This window comes from Equus caballus, chromosome 21, assembly GCF_041296265.1.
Source record: "Equus caballus isolate H_3958 breed thoroughbred chromosome 21, TB-T2T, whole genome shotgun sequence".
In the NCBI taxonomy this organism is placed as follows: Eukaryota; Metazoa; Chordata; class Mammalia; order Perissodactyla; family Equidae; genus Equus; species Equus caballus.
The window spans coordinates 20,496,333-20,510,791 of NC_091704.1; the positions used below are offsets into that span (position 1 = coordinate 20,496,333).

Sequence of the window (14,459 nt, forward strand, 5' to 3'; positions counted from 1 at the left end):
GTTGAAGGAACGAGTCATTTTAATTACTTTTTCCAGAGGACAAAAAAACAGAGAAAGCTCATTTTACATGCTTTTCTTATCTCGATTAGTAGAGCCAGAAAAGAAAATATAGATAAATCTCACTTAGATACAAAGGTTAAAATTCTATATGAAATAACAGTAAAACAAATTGTTTTAAGAGATATTTTATCATGACCAAGTAAGGTATATCTTGGGAATGGAACAATTATTCAATATTTGAAACTCTATTTCACCACATTAAAAGATTAATAGAAAAAATCTTATGATCAGCTCAACTGCTACTGAAAAGTCTTTAACAAAATTCGGCATACTGCGGTCCTTTTTTATCCATAGAGGATACCCTCCAAGACTCCGAGTGGATGCCTGAAACCACAGGTAGTATCTAACACTATATATACTTTTTTTCCTATATGTATCTAAGATAAAGTTTAATTTATAAATTAGGCACAGTAAGAGAGGAACTACAATAACTTCTTTTTGGGATATCCAAATTGTCAGCATCACCACTCTTGCACTTTGGGGCCATTATTACATAAAATAAGGGTTACTCGAACACAAGTACTGGATACCACAACAGTCCACCTGATAACTAAGACGGCTACTAAGGGACGACTGAGCAGGTAGCATATACAGCGTGGATACACTGGACAAAGGGATGATTCACCTCCCGGTGGGACAGAGCAAGATGTGAGAGATTTCAGCATACTGCTAACAATGGCGTGCAAATTAAAACTTATGAATTGCTTATTTCTGGACTTTTCCATTTAATACCTTTGGATGGCAGTTGACTGGGGGTGACTGAAACTGGGAAAGTGAAACTGCAGATAAGGGGGGCTGGCTGTACATTTATGATGAAAAATTTTAGCAAATTAGGTAAAGAAGAGAATATCCTTATTCTAAATCATAAACCTAGGGTTAATGTCATATTTAATGGCAAAACTTCAGAAGCATTCTCTTTCAAGTAGGAACAAGATAAGCACGCTTGCTATCATCTTTATTACTCAATATTGTGCTGGAGGTCCTAGAAACCTCAACAAAACAAGAAAAAGAAATGAAGTATAAAGATCCAAAAAGAAATAATTGAAAATTGTCATTATTTGCAAGCAATAAGTGTACATAAAAAAATCAAAGTGAATCAACAAATTATTAAAACTAATAAGAGACCCTGAAAAGTTTGTAGGATACAATATCAACATTTAAAAACAATAGCTTTTTGGTACATGTGAAATAATCAGGTAGAAAATGAAATAGAAAAGAAGAAGCTAGTCATAAGAGCAAGAAAAAGTATCAGGTACAAATAATAAACTTATTAAAAATTTTTGTAAGATTGTTATGGAGAAACCTATAAAGCTTTATTCAAGGTTGAAAGAAAAATTTGCATTATTAAAGAGATATATCATATTGAGGTTTGGAAAGACTCAGTATCATAGAGATGTAACCTCTTGCTAAACTCACTTGTAAATTTCATGCAATGTCAGTTAAACTCATGAAAAGATTTTTCATGAAATTAACAATTTAATATGGGAGGATAGCCTAGGCACTTGTGAAAATGAACAACAGGAAAGAGGGAATTGCTTTTTTGGTTATTAAGATAAAGCAAGAATAATTAAATCAATATTACTTTGGCATAGAGATAGAAAAATAAACCAGTGGAATAGAATAAAGATCCAAGAAGTATGTATCGAGCCAAGATCCATATATTCCCGGTCAATGGCCTAATTTCAATTACACTTTTGATAGGAGTGATTCCAAAAAAATAATTTCATTTAATGAAAAATGCACTTTTTGTGTTCAAATGTAACTTGAGTGTGCATGGGAATATTCAATAGCTAGTATCATCCTTATTAGGATAAAGTGCTTGTATCTAATGACCACATCCACCTTCCTAGAAAACTTCAAATTAAGGGAGCTTACTTAGGCTATTTCTTGAGGGCGGTAGATCTCAAACTTTAGGGTGCATCAGAATCATTTGGAAGATGTTAAAACACAGATTGCTGGACCCGCCCCCCCCCCCCCCCCCGAGTTTATAACTGAGTAGGTCCAGGGTGTGAGGTCGGAGAATTTGCATTCCTAAGTAGTTCTCAGTTTAGAATTGCTGCTGGTTGGTGAACCACTGCCCTAAGGTAACATCGGATGCCCAATGGAAGTCAGTACTAATGCACATGACATTATTTTCTAGTTTTAAACAAGCCTAAAATGCAATTAACTAGTATATCCTAGTGGACTACCTAGACAGATGTTAGTACACTCCTTAGAACTTAATATTAGTCATTATTTCTTTGTGAATGGTGCTCTGCTGAGTACTATATATTCAATTTAACTAGTTTACAGCCTGAGGATCTTTCAACTCCTCGAGGCCAGGGGTCATGTTTTGTACTCTATTTTTCTCTCATTTTGCCCCGCCCAGAAGTCAACAAATTAATATCTATCGGGAACCCACTGTGTTTCATGAACTATACTAGACATAAGATATAAGTGCAAAATTAATATGCTCATGGTCTCATAGGAGCTACCAACACATAAAGACATGATTTCAATGTCATATGGTGAATAGTTAGATCACTTGTATAAGAGCACACTGATGAAGAAAGTTAGCCCAACTCAGCCAAAAGACTGAGTCTTAAAGGATGGCCAGTTAAAATGGGACATTAGGAGGGCAGTCTTGGCAAAGGGAATAACATAGATAAATAAGAGATGTGCAACGACCTACGCATAGGGTATCCATAGGACACTGAAAACAATTTGGTGTGAGTAAATTAAAGATCCAAGCAAGTTGGTGAAGGATATGAAGGAAATCGCCAGGTCTTAAGGGATTATATATGCTGTTAGAGAGTTCGGAATCTATTCCACAGACAGTGGGAGTCTTCAAAGGATTTTAAGCATGAAAGTGGTATAGTCATATTTGAAGTTTTGATAGCTGCCTTAGTTACAAGGTGGAGGATGATTCATTCAGAAGGGAACAGAAGGCAGGCAAAGAGATCAAGTTATTGCAAAGAAAGAGTGATAAAGTGGATAAAGAAGAAAGAGAACTTTGGATGTATTTTAAAACTAAAACTAGAAGTACCGGATCATTGATTAGATGTCAAGATTGATGGAGAAGGAAGAGTCTAAGATGTTTTCAAGGTTTGGGCTTGAGTAACTACAGATAGTGAGAATGGGAATACAGAAGAATGAGCAATTTGGGAGAGAGCTTGATATACTCCATTTGGGACATTTAGAGATACCATCAAAGTATCTATATGGTTATGTATCTGTTCATTAGATGGGCAGGTAAAGGGATAAGCAAGGTTGAAGACCATAGATCTGTGGTGGCATCAATCAACTCAACTGGCTGATTTATGGAAATGAGAATTCTATAAGCATTTAGTGACTAAATAAGTGAGAGGTCAATGGGTTTGCTTGGAATGCAGATGAGGGATCCGTCACTCAGGTCCCTTTAGTCGGGACATCTTCTAGGAGAAGGTGGGATTTTTCCAAAAGCTCTAAAGAGAAACAGAAGGCTTGAAATCCAAGAATAGGAAAAGTTTCTGGTGTTTTACCTATGTGAGAAAAGGCATGCACAGGGAAGAGGAAATTCAGATAAAGGAGCAATGAATATGACCATCTAGGAGGCAGTGCAGACCAATGAAAAGCAAGGACTTTGGAGGCAGAAAGTGTAAGTTCAAATCCTTGTTCTACCACTCACTGGCTGCACAGCTTTGGCCCAGTTACCTGCTGCCTTTAAGCTTCACTTGCTTCTTCTATGAAATGGAAATAATACCATTTCCTTTGTGGCATGGTTATGAGGATTACATGTGCAGTGTTCTTAGCCCAGTGGCTGTCCCATGACAAGGGGTCAATGAAGGTTACATGACGGCTCTCTGGACAGAGGGAAGATTGGCAGGGCTGGAGGAAAGGCTTATCCTGGCCAATGTTACTCAGGGCCTTGAATTAGAGGGCACTGAAATTCATGGCAGCATTTCTGGGAGGGTAGAGATGATTTTGAAGTGCCTAACTTATGTTGCTTCTATTGGTATTTCACTATTGAAAAAAAATTTATCCTATTTTCCATAGAATATCAAGTTCTTCTAGGGTATGGACAGGGTTGTATGACCTTGGTGGTTCCTATACTTGATGGACACCCAAGGCATTCTTGCGGTCAGGGAGGCTGAGGTGACGGCAGAGAGGAAGGAGCCAGGGCGAACATTAGCATTCAGGACTTCCTGTAGTCATGACAGTCTGAAGGAGGGCTCACAGTTGTCCGTTGGCAGTGATGAGAGCAGAGTAAAGAAATCAAATACGAGACTGAATTGAATTGAATACATATGGCTTCTGAAGGGCAGGAGATGGATACGGGGGCGGGGGGAGGGGAAGCTTCAGAACTCTATAAGGCTTAGATTTGAGGAGGGAAGGAACAAGAGGGTGTCTTAATCTGTTTTTCCTTCTTGGAAAAGGTGAAATGGCAGCATCACCCACAACGAAATGGAGCTTGGAGGAGGTGTGTGCTTGAGATTAACGTGGCCGGCTTAGCCTCCACTCTGTGTATCCACTCCCAGACACTCAGGGTCTGCACATCATAATTACAAAAACATCTGTGGAATGTCGTCAGTTCAGATGCAGTGTTGCTCTTCAAAGCAGTCAGTGAAATTCAAGTAGCGTAAATCTTTTACAGCCTATTTTGTACTTGGCAAAAAAGTTCACTTCTTATAATCATAATAGTTATTTCCTCAGCCCTTCCTATGTCCTGGGCTCTAGGCTAAGTACTTTATAAACATCATCTATAATCCTCAAACTGCACTGAAAGTGGGTATTGTGATGTCCATTTTACAGAAGGGAGACCCAAGATTAAGGAGTTTTCCCAAGGCATACACCCGATACATGAAAGGCATGAAATCAGACAGAATCTGCCTGCCACCAAAGCTCCTGCACTCTTCATCACACCTGGCTGCCAATGCCTGCCATCTTTGACCTTAAGATCTAGGCTCTGCATTGTGACTCCCTTAGTACTTACATTTTATGCCTTCGACCCATGATCTTCTTGACTTCTCTGTAATTAATTTTTCCATCTATTTTGGACCTCTCATTTGAATAGATGAACTTTATCCATCCAGAAATCTTCTTTTGAACCTGAGCAGGAAAACATGAATGGGGATGGTGCCACCCCCATATGTATTTTTTCTGGGTCCTGGCTTGTGCTGGCCTTTTCCAGAGGCAGAGAAAGGGGCTCCTAGCCATTTGACAGTGAGAAGCAACAAGGTCAACTTGACAAAAAAATCTTTCTTTGGCAGTTTTCTCTTCCGTAACAATTCATCAAATTTGGCTATAACTTAACTCTCTTGGATTATGATGCTAACAATCCATACAACACAAAGCTCATCTAGGAGTGGTAATTCAATAGTCCATCGTCAGCAATCTAAAAACCTACCTGGAAGTAGTTTGCAGGCTAAGAGGAAGATTCTGAGAAATGTGCAACAATGTCCACATGGTTTGTTAGGAGAGAGGTGAGAGAAAGCCTCGAGCTGGAGACCCCACAAGGGCAAGCCACAGCCGTTCTCCTCAGTGCCCAGCTGAGTTGTTGGTCACTGCGTCAGCACGAAGCCTTGGGCTTCCAGAAGGAAGAGAAATAGAAGTGTGCAGACAGGGTCTGGGGGCACCAAAGTCAAGCTTCCCCTCAGGCCAGCCCTGCACTTTACTCCTACACCCCCAACCTCTCTCCAATTAAGAGCTGTTTCTCTTCAACGAGTTTCGTCAGAGTCAAGCAAGAAATGAAATCTAGGGAGCAGGAAAAGCCAGAGGAATGGGCAAGACGGAGAAGGAGAATTTGCAGCCCCTCCCTCCATGCCTTCTTAATAGTTCTCTGTACTTACAGGAACGCTTCAAACACGTGCATTTTAATATACAAATACTGAAATGTGTGAAAAACCTCACTGCCAAGGAGAAGGGGAAACGGTCCGGCGGAGTGTGTCTGAGTGAGAATCACAGCCACCACAACAAGGCCACAGACCTGTGAGGGCTTACAAAAGGCTGTGTGATAACAATCCTAACAACGAGGAGGCTATGCGTGTAATCAGAACTGAGTTACAGGGAATTGTGAGGTTTACTGAGCATCAGTCTACCCAGAATAACAAAAGAGAAGAAGGGTGTAAAAAATCAAGACCGTAGACAATGCGGACCTGTGGAGAAGAATCTTTCCTGTCTTTCTGGAATTGTGTGGATCAGCTGTACAGTCCATCCAGGCACAGAAATAGGTGAACGGAAGGCCCAGGCTGGACTCTCCATCACAGAACCCTGACTAAGGGAGCCTGCGGAGCACCATCGATGGGGAACATTCTTTAGGCTTCAAGTGAACTAGACCTGGAATGCCCAAACTAAAGAGAAGAAATGAGCTTAATTTTTATAAAGATACTCAGGAAGGCTAAAACCACAGATAGCCTGAGGGACTCTTTTCACTGGAAGATAATTTACATTATTAGGAAAGTCTTTCCTATTATTATCTCAAATTCTTCCCATTATGGATTGAACCCACATAGATTTAGGCAATAGTAATTCAAGAAGAGCAGTTATAACCCTGTCTTTGAGATGATACTCCTATTATGAGGAGGGGAAAAAAATGGCGTCAAGAAACAGTCTTGTTTTTACCTGGTACCGTGATTATAGTTCTAGGTAAGTGAAGGCTTTAAGTGAGAGAGAGGTCTCATAACCTCATGAGATTTATTTTGTTTGTATTCTGTCTCTCTCCACTAGCTTCAGGAGGGAGGGAATTTTTTTTTTCTGTTTTGTTACTGCTATATTTCCAGAGTCTAGAAATAGTGCCTGACAGATAACAGATATTCACTAAAACTTTATTGAAATAATGAATTAGACTTTCAGTATCATCTAATCACTCTCCTTGCCTCCCATCTTACTCTTCTACAATCTACCCTGATCTCTGAAGAGAGTAATTTTTCTGAAGTATGAATCTTGATGACAGTACTCTTCTTTTCCAGACTTTTCAAAGGATGCCCATGGTCTAGGATAAAGACTTTATCCTTTAATAAGCTATTCCAGGGCCTCTGTGATCTGGCACCTGCTTGTGTCTCTAGATTCATCTCCATAGCCTTGGACCTCCTGCACGGGACTGAGATTGTCCTGGCTGATGCATCCTCTCTGCCCAGGACACACTCTCCCCAATTCCCTTCTTCTCTTGGTAAATTCTTATTTGTCCTTCAAGATTCAGAAAGCATGTCCCTCCTCCTGGGAAGTCTTCTCAGACTAACCCCAAATCTGGGTTATTTTGGCACATGCTACATAAATACTTCTAGAAACATGTTTATAATATATTGGGGTGATGGGCTTGTATGCTTGTGTTCCCCTATGACTATGTTCCCTATAATTTCTTCTGGTTAGACACTATGGCTTAGTCAGTCACTTTTGTATCCCCAGTGCCAGATAACGTGTTTGTGCCAAATCAGCGCTCGATAAGTATTTAGGGATAAGAACACTGAAAAGGGACTGTGGAATTAATGGCATTTAAAATTTTCCTTAACCAATTTTTTATTTTGGCTTGTAAATCTTGATGTTATTTTAAAAATTATGTTGATGATCAGTTACTACAGTCTTTCTTCAGAAGGCATTAGTCTTCATTTTTTTATTGTGGTAAAATATACATAAAATTTACCTTTTAATCTTTTTTTTTTTTTTTTTTGAGGAAGATTAGCCCTGAGCTAACATCTGTGCCCATCTTCCTCTACTTTATATGTGGGACGCCTGTCACAGCATGGTTTGACAAGCAGTGCGTAGGTCCGCACCTGGGATCCAAGCTGACAAACCCCGGGCCGACAAAGCAGAGTCTGAGAACTTAACTGCTGTGCCACTGGGCCCGTCCCCCTAACCATTTTTAAGTATACAATTCAGTGGCATTAAGTATATTCACAGTGCTGTGCTACCATCACCATTACTCATTTCTAGAATTTTTTTCATCATCTCAAGGGGAAATGCTTTACCCATTAAAAAATAACTCCCCATTCCCTCCTGCCTCCAGCTCCTGGCAACCTCTATTCTACTTCCTGTCTCTACGAACTTGCCTATTCTAGGTACCTCACACAAGAAGAATTATACAGTATTTGTCCTTTTGCGTCCGGCTTATTCACTTAGCATAATGTCTTTAGGGTTCATATACGTTGTAGCGTGTATCATTATTTCATTTCTTTTTGGGGCTGAATGATATTCCATTGTATGGATACACAACATTTTGTCTATCTGTTCATCTATTGATAGACATGTTGGTTGTTTCCACATTTTGGCTATTGTGAATAAAACTGCTATGAAAATCACTGTACGAATATCTGAGTCCCTGCTTTCAATTCTTTTGAACATATATCCAGGAATAGATTGATGAATCACAAGGTAATTCTATGCTTAACTTTTTGAGGAATGGCCAAACTGTTTTCCACAGCAGTTGCAACATTTTGCATTCCCATCAACAATGTACAGGAGTTCCAATTTCTACAGGTCCTCACTAACACTTATTTTTCATCCCCCCCCCCCCCCCCCCGCCCACCATACATAGTTGTATATCTTAGTTATGGTCCTCCTAGTTGTGGCATGTGGGACGCTGCCTCCGCGTGGCCTGATGAGCAGTGCCATGTCCGCGCCCAGGATCCGAACCAGCGAAACCCCGGGCCGCCGCAGTGGAGCGCAAACACAACCACTTGGCCACAGGACCAGCCCCTTATTTTTCATTTTTAATAATAGCCATCATAATGAGTGTGAATCAGTGGCATTTTGATGACATGGAAACTTAGGTTCTTACTATATTTATATTTTCAACTTTGAGAATGAAATTTGAGTGATAAATTATACGCTTAAATTGTGAAAAATTAGAAATTCACTGTTATTTATAAAACTCTATCCCCAGTCTAGGAATAGCTTTGAAAAAAGTGAAAACATAATATAGAAAGTAAGGAGGGAAAATGATAATATTCTCTTGACTTGCTGTTCAGCAACTTCCTTTGGGTTAATAACCTTCACAATGTAGTCCACAGGCGCTTCTGAAAACATATTTAAGTGACAAACGTATGAAGCAGGACCATCCTGGTAATCATCTTCAGTGAAATTAGTTCCATATTTTTGCATTGGTTTGAGTATTTTTATGATTTCAAGGATGGAAAAGAGCTCACAGAAAACCACATATCCACAAATTCTGTGAATGTGAAAATATGCATAGAAAATGTTGCTTATTTTTATAAAACTTTTTTACAGCATATTAAGGAAAACCAATGTTATTGCAGTATTAAAGTTCAGAATTTCAGCAATCTCTTAAGGCCCCTAGAGGAACATTAGTTACAGCAGGGAACTCCAGCGCTTCAGAGGGTTGCCAGTGGAGAAAGACTGTTCTCTCACAGACAACTAAGGGAATCATCTAATAGAAGGCACTTTATAAAAGTGACTTTACAGCATTCTTTGAAGGCAATCAAATACTCAGAATTGATTGAGTTATAGAAACTTAGCCTTGGTATCCTAAAATGAGTCATCAGCAGACAGCAGCATTCCCATGAGACAAGCAGTAGGAAGATGACCATCCCTTACAGTATATGCTGGCACCATATATGTACCACCTCAGTTGTAAGATTCTGTGAACTTTCCTACACAGTATCTAACGAAACTCTCCCTAACTGATGCTGTGAAGTAGTCATTGCTGAGACTATCTCAACTTGTGCAAAGCAAAGCAGACCCTGAAGCCTAGAGATGGTGAGTATCTTCCCCTAGCTAGTTCATGGGCTGTGTAGTATAATAGGAGATGCATGGGTCTTGGAAAGAGACACAGTGATGTTCAAATCCCAGCCCTGGTTTTTCCAGTTGTTTCCTTAGACAATCTCGTTGAGTTCTTTAAGTTTCAGTTTTATCTTCTATAAAATTGGATTAATATAATCTATGCCACAGAGTTGTTTTGAGAATAAATATTTAATAAGGGGAGTTATTCTGTTATATTTCTCCCATCCATGTCCATGTCAGACATCACTAGTCAATCACAGCACACTTCACACGGAACACAGAGCAACCTCAGAATCTTTCTCAAGCTAGCATTCTGGGCAGCTGTACCAACTGAACAGGGTAGGCAGTAGAGGTGTGACTTATTTGTCACCTTGGTCCTCAGAGCTTCACTCACTGCTGCCTGTGTTAGTCATCTGTCCCCCAGGAACATTCTTCATAAGAATGTTCCTAGGGGACAGAATGCTTACGTGGAAGTCCAAGACATTTTGTGGTTGAGTCCATATGCTTAGAATTCTCTACTCCTCCTTGCTCTCCTCTGTGGCTCCTAAGATAATCTATTCCCACCTGCCTGTGACCGAGTCTGCAAGAGACAGACAGAAGAGGATAAGTTAAATGGTTAAATGGAGGAGAAGAGTGAGACAGGAAAAAAATATCTAGACCAACTTGGGTCTTTATTATTTGTTTTCTAATTTTCTGATTCTATTGACATTTTTCATTTGAGGAGTTTTGTCCAGTAACAGTATTCGCTGAAATAGTCAAGTCCTTCAATCTGAAGGCTAGTTGTTGCACAAGGATTTGTAGAAAGAAAAATAGAGGCACTAATGCGTTCAAGGTCACCCAGTGAAACATAAATGAAAGTGGCAGACAGCTTGAGTTTGGCACCCCTGATGAATCTGAAGTTATAAAAATGGTTCTTGCATTTTAACCTCCATGTAGTTTTTGAACTAGTCAATTCTTCTTTTAGACTTTAACCTGATGACAAAAAAATGTACCTCTTATTCAATATTTCAGAATTGAAGTTTCATTTTTCCTGAGTGACACAGGGAAGAAAACATGAGTTCTTATTTGTCCTAATGGAAAACAAACAAAAGGTCCCCCGTCCAATCTCTTGGGGTCCAATGTGGCTGAAAGGATTTCACTTAAGCTGTGAAACTAAACAAAAACAGCTATCTCATTAGTTTTACCAAATATTTGTTAGCAACTGGCTTCAAAGCTTCATTTGGAGTTCTCTCAGACTCAGAATTCTTCCTGACTTAGAATCAGTGTTCGGATTATGAGCAGTTTTCTTAGGGAACCCTCACGCAGTGCTCAGTCATCTTCAACCTTACAACCATGCTTTGTATCTCACACTGTCTCTTAGATTCGTTAGTCATCAAAACTTGTCCTGGGCACATTTCCTCCAGTGGTTCCCTACAGAAAACACAGATGGAAAGTGAATAGAATATTGTCTCGCCGTCTAGAATCATTAATCAGGTCTTCTTCCTGCTACCTATATTTTGGGATGTAGAGCCGTGGGGACAGAGTGGACTATATTGTAAGCCTTCAGTAAATGGCTATAGCTACACACTACCTGGGCTAGTCCTGAACCAGCATATTTCATCTGAGAGTCTAAGCGGATTCCTGCCAATGGAAGACCCTAAGATGTCCCTCATAATCTCGAGACCACCTGTTGGGCTGCAGAACCCACTCCAAGCAGTCCTATTTGACTGCCATTTGGCTCCTGTCTACAGAGAACAGAACACTCCAGGGATAAGTAGGGTGTTTTAAAAACCTCATTCTTTTTTCTTCAATGCTGTTATGAATTGAAGGAACATTTAAAAATAAAAACAGACTTTTGTTTCTCAACAGTCACAGGTCAAAATGTCATGTACAAGTCTCCCTGTGGTCATTTTTGAACCTTAAAAAGCTTTTCATGTTGCTTTTTAAACAGAAAAGCAATTTGAAAATGAAGGAAAGCATTTAGCATTCCAAACCAGTGACCCTGAGTGTTGGCGCCCGTGGAGCACTATCAAATAACCTTGGTCCACCGGCACAGAAGAGTCAGGGTCTGTGAACGTGGCGTATAGTACAAGACCCACTTTGCAGATGTGAATCAGTTCTGGTTATGATTGGGCTGGACTGGGGAAAATTAGGAAAGACGAATTTATCTTTGGCCTTTCCTGCACTGTGGCATGGTGGAAAAAAATGTGGATTTTGGAATCAGGCAGATCTGGATTTTCCTTCTAGCTCCACCATTTATTATCTGAGGGACCTTGGATAATTATTTAATGTCTTGAACTGCAATTTTTTCAGAGCTAATGGATGAAATTATGATACTTACTTTGCATTCTTTGTGTTACATGAGATATGAGGTACATATATAACATAACTAGCGCAGGAAAGGTACACAGTGGGTGGACATTTCTCTCCCCTGTCCTCTTCCCACCCTCCCCAGCTCCTGAGATTTCCACTCGTGGAAGGCTTCTGGCCTTACTTAGCTGTATTTTAGGGTGGCATTCCCCATTAAAATTTGCCTGCACTGTGGTTTGTGTCCTCAGGTCCTGTCTCTGCCTGGTGGGCTCATCAAAACTCTCCACTGTTATAGCCTCATAGATAGCTCACGGGTCGTCGAAATGCATGCCAATGGGTTAACCTCTTACTCCTCCCAAGTTTTTTTAACCTCTTACTCCTCCCAACATTTTACCTAGAACCTTCAGAAAAATAGTGTCTTAATCTAAAGGAATGTACGTAACGAGGGGAAATTCAGGTAAAGCAGGGAGTTAGCTTAAGAATACGTGTGTATGCGTGGATAGGGTCAGTATTGACCCTCAAAGCACACACATGAGTGCCTCCCCTCTACTTCAACACACAGAGTTGAGCCTTGGTGTTGGCACTCTGATATTAATCGTGACCTAATGTTAGATTGCTAAGACTAGTGACCAGCTGTTTGCAACGCATATTCTGGATGTCTCCCTGACCCTAGGCCACTGCTTACCCTACGCTCTTGAAACTGGAACACTTAGGTCTCACCAGGAGGCTCAACCCCAGCCAGGACCCAGGAAATTTCCAGAATTCTAGCAGGGCCAATAGATGAAATCCTACCTGTGGCACTCTCAGGTTCTGCACTCCTCTGGTCCAGCAGCTAGCCCTGCTCAGGCCTTATGCCAGCTTCCAGCGCTAGCCTTTTCCTTTTATTCCTGGATCACCAAGCTCTGCCCTCCCTTCACTTTGAGTGACTGAGTCCCTGTTTGGTGGCTCCACGATGAACTCAGATTCTCCCTGCTTGATATTCCAGTTCTTTCAAGGCTATCATGTCATTTCCCTTCCTCCTAGTGCAGCCCCCCCCGCTTCCCATTCTCTTCGAGCCTAAGGTTCTGTCCTTGAATTCCACCCCTCCAATAAAGAGCACACTTGGTTGGGGAGTTTGTTGAGTCACCAATGTCAGTGAAAGCATGGGCCAGGCAGATACAAACAAGCAGTACATTGACCTAGCATAAAAATGTACACTGAAGATTGAAAAGGCAGCATAGCTAATGGTGAAAAGCATTAGCACTGATATCAGAGAGATCGAGGGTTGCATTAGGCACAGACCTACTAGACTCAGCGATTAATTTACCTTTCCCCTGCTCTGGTTTCCTCATCTCAAAAATAGGACTCATAATATTTACCTCATAGGGTTGTTGTAAGGATGAAATCAGAAAATGAATATAAAGTAATTAGCATAATGCCAAACACAGAGTAAATGCTCAAGAAAAATCAGATATTTTTGTTAGTGTTAGCGTGAGGGTTATTTAATAATAGGCTTGCGTGAACACAAAAGAGGAGACTTCTGCAGATGGACCTCAACTCTTCCAAAAATGTAGAAGGCAAAGAAAAGATAGCTTATATTCTTAAATAATCATAGCCTCTGAAGTTTGAGAGGAAAACTGGGAGTTCAGTTGACATGCAGCTTCTACAGTGACCACATCAAGAGGCAGCGGCAGTACATACTAGGAGGCTGCCTCTTAGCCGGGGAAGATGCTTCCTCCTCGATGGAGAAGATACCAAGACTAGAACCAGGGATAAAGATTTTGCTTTGGGATGAACACAAAACACAGAAAGAAAAAGAATGGACCTTTGAGATATCTGAAGATGCCTAACATTTCAGAGGAGTTTTTAGCTGTATTTTGGAAGACCACATCCTAAACTTCCAGAATTTAAGTCATTAGACATTTCTAGTCCCAGATACAGAAACTATAAATTTTACCTATGTATTAATCATGTTTTTTCTTTTCTATATTTGTGATGCTTTGATATCTTGGGACCTTGTGGACCTGGGGAGGGACTGCCTGTCTCAGGGTTAGCTAATTCCCAGAGATAGCAAACAACTTGCTGTGAGCGTGCCTTTCGTAAGCAAACCAACTAATCCTGAATCCATCCCCCTACTTCCTTCCTTTTATCAGGCCCTGCAGTCCAGGATACTATCCCTCTGCTGTAAATCACTCCAGGGTCAGAAAACTCCAGAGCACCCCGGTAGCCCAGAGCCTGCCAAAATTACACGAACTATGCAATCCTAACCCTGCTCGGCGGCTTACCCTGCCTCGGCCACACAACCACAGTAAAGTTTTGTGCCCATGCTTTCTCTTGACTCCTGCCTCCTGACCAACATGTGGCCCTGCGTGGTGTGCATGCCCCTTCCTCTTGGGAACTGTGTGTTACAATCTCTGTCTTTCGATGGCAATTGTCTC

At 40.7% G+C, this 14,459-nt stretch overlaps 1 long non-coding RNA gene across 1 annotated transcript; it reads right to left on the minus strand.

Moving 5' to 3' along the window:
* Positions 1–10,405: 10,405 nt before the first annotated feature.
* On the minus strand, positions 10,406–13,024 carry LOC138919926 (uncharacterized). The gene is made up of 2 exons (XR_011430520.1): positions 12,835–13,024; positions 10,406–11,163 (listed from the first exon to the last, which is right to left on the minus strand). It is a non-coding gene; the product is annotated as an uncharacterized lncRNA (long non-coding RNA).
* Between the last annotated feature and the right edge of the window lie 1,435 nt (positions 13,025–14,459).